Raw genomic sequence first — 6,209 nt, forward strand, 5'->3', positions numbered from 1 at the left:
GTGCCCAAGATCCCAAGAGGAGAATGGAGGAGAAGGGATTGCAGTGTGACCATCCCCCGTGGGGGGTGATTTCTCGCTTTCTGTCTGTCTCTCTCTCTCCGTCTTTCTGGCGAGTGCACGCGCCCTATAGCAAAAACCTCTGCAAAAAAAAAAGACCGAACTTTGGACTTTCGAGTAAGATGAGCACATGGCGACAGACAACTGTCCTGGAAAACAGTGCCCATGTCACTGTGTGCGGCGCTGCTCCAGGTTCCCCGAGAAAAGTAGTTGCACTTTTTCAGCGGTTTGTTTCCAGTGAGCACAGATGCCTAACATCATTAAGAAAACAAAAATAAAATCCGAAGGAAGGCAGCCCTTTTTAACAGGAAGGTGGAGTGTGGCCTGTGTGCCCCCACTGAACACCACGAGGCAGTTCTGCAGCAATTACAGGTTACCCTTTGCAGGCTTCAGTTCTAACTGCCAGTTCCAGCACATTTTTTCTGAATGTAGCAACTCTTCTCGTCTTCAAATCTCTAAGTTCTTGTTTTTTGCAGACTCGGATATTTTTTCAAATGTCTGACAGCATAACTACTGAGATGTCTCGGCCTGTAGGACATCTTTGTTTTCTGGTTTTTGCTCTTGCTTTATCCAGGGCTTTGTCAGCATTTTCGTAATCCACTAGTGACCTAGATCTTCAATAGAGGAGATCCTTAGCTGCTTGCGATTCTCGTACGTAATATTTTAAAAGATCAGAAAGCCTGAGGGCCACATCAGCAGACACTCATGCTTCTATTTTTTGTGTTTTAGCAAACAATTCTGAAGCTTTGAAAAAAAAAAACTTGCATACGTCTGTAGAATCCCGAGTTCCTAAGGCATGTAGTGAAGAACCGATTCCAGTACCAAGTCATCTGCAGCTCTCTTGTGGGGTCTCGCATCCAATCCGATTTAGCAGATGCTGCCTTAACTCAGTTATGACACTCTAAAAGGAATGTTAAAAACTTGCCCAGAGAAATCATGTGCAGGGCCAGCAGGTGGCATGGAAGTTAAGGTGGCTGGATTCCCACACGGCCAATAGCACGGTTTGTGTCCTGGGCCCAGCGACTTGACAATCACACCAGGTACGTGTGTGTGCGTGCCCAAAACCCTGAGAGGACATAAGGGACAATGGCATGGCCGTCCCCCAGGAGATGATTCTCTTTTGGGACCAGCAGTTGGCGTAATGGCTATGTCACTGGACTCCCATGCAGTCAACTGAGGTTTAAGTCCCAGATCCGGTGGCTTAAACTCACGCCAGGTGCATGTGCGTGCGTGCCCAAGATCCCGAGAGGAGAATGGAGGAGAAGGGATTGAGGCGTGGTCATCCCACCTGTGGGGTTGGTTTCTCATTTTATGTCTCTCTGTCTCTCTCTGGCGCCCCACAGCAAAAACCTCTCAAAAAAAAAAAAAAAAGAAAAAGAAAGAAAAGAAAAGAAATCATCCACATCCTTGAGTCCTGAAACAATTACCCTACCTGCTGATTTAACCATGTTTTAAAAGAAATCTTCAAGTATCTCTCTTTTAATCTTTTTCTCATACACTCAAATCTTAATTATATTCCAAGAAGACATGTAAATTTAAATCTTTTCTCAAAATAGGATGTGCTGCCACACGACACAGGGGCACTTCATGCATTGCCACTGTCTTCTTGAATAGTGCCAAATATTCAGCTCCTAGCTCCTGTTTCGTCTTTGTGAATTCTCCGTTTGTCATTGACCCTTCTCCTTCTCTAAGTATCCCTTGAAGCATCAAAATCAGGTTTTGGTGGTGCTGGCGGGATGACGTAACCTGCCGCCTTCATTTTCAATGAAGGAATCGTGAAGCCAAATAAACTCATGTTGTTGGACAACAGAACTCATTCTGCTTAAAATGTGGCAATGAACTCTTTGTGTGAACAATGAATTCTATTTTATCCCTCTCCTAAGAGCAGCAGAATGTCCACCTGCAGAGCAGCATAACCTTGAAGATCTACATTTATTGCTTTAAGTCCACGGTCCTTCTCAGAAGGGAAGGCTGGGCCATTGTCCAGGCCTTCCATCATGGCTGCTCCGAGGCCCCTTGAAGTACAAAAGTTTTAAATTTTTTCTTAATTTTAAAACAAAAATGTGATAAGGTGCTTGCACTCACTGGAGAGAGACAGAGAAGGTGGAGGGTGGGGGTAGCAAGAAAGCACACCCCAGGAGGGATGGCCACACCACAATCCCTTCTCTTCCATGCTTTTCTCAGAATTTTGGGCTTGCATGCACACGCACTTGGCATTTTTCAAGTCACCAAGTCCAGGACTCGAACTGCAGACAGTCAGCCAGCCATGTGGGATTCAACCACCTTAATCACCATACCACCAGCTGGCCCCAAAAGTTTTGTTTTGTTTTTGAGATTTTTTGCTAAAGGGCACATGTGCTCACTGGAGAGATAGGTAGAAAGCAAGAAATCATCCCTTGTTGGAGGATGGCCATGTTGTAATCTGTTCTCCTCCATTATCCTCTTGGGATTTTGGGCACACATGTACATGCAACTGGTGTGTTTCAAGCCACTGAGTTTGGGACTTGAACTGTGGTTGGCCATGTGAAAGTCCAGTGCCTTAACCACCATGCCACTTGCAGGCCCTGACCCAAAAGTTTTAAATTCTGATGGAATCCAATTTATCTGTGCTTTCTTTTGTCACTTGTGCTTTAATAGCATATTTATGAAGCCATTGCCTAACCTCAATTCACAAAAATGTATACCTATGCTTTGTTCTAAGAGTTTTCATAGTTTTAGCTCTTTTTTTTTTTTTTTAAGAGGTTTTTGCTCTAGAACGCATGCACTCACCAGAAAGATTAAGAGAGACAGGGAGACAGAAAGTGAGAAATCACCCCCCAGGAGGGAAAACTACACCACAATCCCTTCTCTTCCATTCTCCTCTCAGGATCTTGGGCATGCATGCACACACGCCTGGCGTGAGTTTAAGCCACCGGGTCTGGGACTTGAACTGTGATTGACTACATGGGAGTCCAGTGTCATAGCCATTACACCAACTGCTGGTCTCACATTTTGAGTTCATTTTTAAATATGATGTGTGGTAAGGATTCAACTTCATTCTCTTGCATGTGGCTGTCTAGTTGTCCCAGGATCACTGGTCAAAAATACCAAAATCAGACAAGATTTAACAGCACAACATGAGCAGTCATAGAGGCAAGGATGCACTGAGGTCCAGGAATAGTAACTGGCTCAGCTTGATGAGAGGATTGGACAAGTGGGGATATTTAATAGGAAATTTGACTGAAAAAGTGTGTAGGGTCAGATTATGGAAGGCCTTTAATGTCAAAAATTGGAGAACAATGAAAGATTCTTGAGCAGAAGAATGACATCAGAATCAGGTTTTGAGAAGACCAGTCATTAGACACTGAATTGGAATAGGTTATAGAGAAAAAGTAGAGAAGTCTGTCAGTGGAGCTTCTAACGTGGTCTAGGTTGGAGGCCACAACTAAGGCTGTGACAGCGACAGCAGGAAAGAGGGGAATGGTATGTGAAAACATAGTAGGGGTACAATACACACAGGTCTTGGTAACTGATCAGTTGATGAGAGCAGATTGGGAGAGACTTGGGGAAATAGTGGTTCTGTTAACAAAAAGTAGTAAAGTCGGACATGGCTTGTTTGTCAGGGAAGACAAGTTAGCTTGTAGACATGTTGTCTTTACAATCTGAAACATGCCCAGTAGAGACATCTAGCATTCACTTAGACATGCAGCTCTTGTACCTCAAGACAGAAGACAGGGTTGACAGTAAAAATTTGGGGATCTCCTACAATCATGATAGTTAAATCCATGGGCATAAAGAAGGGATTCTCTTCTTTTACCTCTTTCTTTCTTTCTCCCCATGAGAGATGAGACAAAGAGGCACAATGGGTCTTCTTGCCACCATCCACCCCCAGCCTCACCCAGCCCTGATCATAGAGGTGCACATCTCTGTCTGGCGAGTTCAGAGAGGCTCTGGGATATACACCAAGACTTCTCTCACATGGGGCCAGTTGTTTTAACACTGCACCCCAGCCTGACCCATATCCCCCTATCTTTTTAGGAAGCTGCTACTTCTTCGTTGCCTCAGATGGTATTTCTTCCTACTCCCACCTCTAAATATGAGTTTCTCTTTTCTTTCATCCAACAGACATTTCTTAAATTCTTATCATTCCCAAGAACTGTTCAAAGCACTGGCAATACTTGGTGAACAAAACATCCTCCACCCTCAAAAAATCTGTCATAATGAAGCTTAAAGTATAGTGGGAGTGGGGCCAGCAGGTGGCATGATAGTTAAGGTGCTGGATTCCCACATGGTCAACATAGTTCAGATCCAGGACCCGGTGGCTTGAAAATCACTCTGGGTACAAACATGTGCACGTGTGCCCAAAATCCCAGAAGGAGAATGGAGGAGGAGATATTGCAGCATGGCCATCACCCTCTGGGGATGATTTTTCACTTTCCCTCTCACCATCTCGCTCTGTCTTTGGTGAGTGCACACACCATATGGCAAAAAGCTTAAAAAAAAAAAAAGTATGGTGAGAGGAGGCAAACAGTAAACAGATAAATACATAAAACGTGATGTTTAAATTATTAAAAAGTGCCATGGAAGGGCCGGCAGGTAGTGTGGTGGCTGGGGCACTGGACTCCCACACAGCCAACTGCAGTTTGAATCCTGGATCTGGTCCCTTGCTTTCTCACTTTGCCTTTCTCTCTCTCTCTCTGGCTAAATTAAATAATAATAATAATGACAAGTAGGGACCAGCATATGGCATAATGGTTACATCACTGGACTCCCACATAGAGAACCGTGGTTCGAGTCCCAGAACTGACAGCTTAAAACTCACGCTGAGTGCGTGTGTGTGTGTGCCCAAGATCCCGGGAGGAGAATGGAGGAAATAACCCTCTGGGGGTGTTTTCTCACGTTCTGTCTCTCTGCCAAGTGCACACACCCTACAGCAAAAATCTCTCTTAAAAAAAAAAAAAGTGAAATTAAATAAATAAGTAAGCCTTAAAAGAAAAAAATGCCATAGGAGGAAAAATGAAGCAGAGAAGGACTGAGGGAAGTTGTGCTTTTAAATGGGACGATGAAGGAAAGCCTCAAGGGGAATGACCCATCTGGAAAAGGCTGACGTGGGTGCCCGAACGAGCTATGTGCGTGGCTGACTAAAAGGCAGTCCAGGAGGAGAGGGCAGTGAGTGCTGTGATCCAGAGGCTGAGGGCCTAGTGTGCTTGCAAGAGGCCCGGAGACCTGTGTGGCTGGGGCAGACTAGTGAGGGGAAGATAGAAAGTGACTAGGTCCAAAGAATACCTGGAGGTAGATTGTATAAGAGTTTACAAACCATAATAGGAATTGAACTTCTACTTCCTGTGAATTAGAAAACCACGAGAGGGTTTTGAGCAGAAAGTGGCAAACTTTGATTTATATTTTGAAAGTAATCATCTTCATTTTATTTATTTATTTAATTTTTTGGAGAATTTTTTGCTACAGGGCACATGAGCTCAACTAGGAGACGGAAAGCAAGAAATGACCCCCAAGGGGTATGGCCACTCCGCCATTCTCCTCTTGGGATTTTGGGCACGCATGCACATGTACCAGCGTGAGGCTTTTGTTTGTTTTGTTTTGTTATGACTTGTTCTTTATTTTATTTTATTTTTATTTTTTAATGCCTTTTTTTTTATTTAAAGAAAAGCAGTTTTAGTTTGAATAGATCAAAATCAAAAAATGTTAAGAGAAATTTGCTTAAGATTTAAAGCCAGGAAAACGTTTAGGCTTCAGTTCAAATAGTAGGTAGATGAAATTATCAATGGTTCAAGAGAAGACAAAAATCCTTAAATCTGGAAAACAAAGCATAGAAGGAAATCAATAATGTTTTAGTCAAAAGTCATAAAATTCTATTTCACCAGTTCAGTCTCATGTAATGAATCTTTCTCGCATTGGATTTGCAGTGTTACTGGGGTCTGCTCTTTCCATTTAAACTCTGGAAGTCAACATTCACCTTGTCCCTACCATTAGGCTGGCCATTTCCTTGGCTGTTTTTTGCGCTCTTATTTCTTTGTGTCCAACTTTAGTTTTCCTAGTATAGTACTCCCTTCAGCACTTCTTAGAGAGCTGGTCTGGTGTTGGTAAATTCTTTCAGGTTTTGTTTATCTGAGAATGTTTTTGTCTTTTTTTCCCACATGAAAGATAATCTGGGA

At 43.3% G+C, this 6,209-nt stretch overlaps 1 pseudogene; it reads right to left on the reverse strand.

Annotated features, from left to right (window-relative positions):
* Positions 1 to 1,451: 1,451 nt before the first annotated feature.
* Positions 1,452 to 6,209, reverse strand: part of LOC102487877 (sorting nexin-6 pseudogene) — a 10,207-nt pseudogene continuing 5,449 nt past the window's right edge.

This window comes from Tupaia chinensis, unplaced genomic scaffold (assembly GCF_000334495.1).
Source record: "Tupaia chinensis unplaced genomic scaffold, TupChi_1.0 Scaffold000539_1, whole genome shotgun sequence".
In the NCBI taxonomy this organism is placed as follows: Eukaryota; Metazoa; Chordata; class Mammalia; order Scandentia; family Tupaiidae; genus Tupaia; species Tupaia belangeri.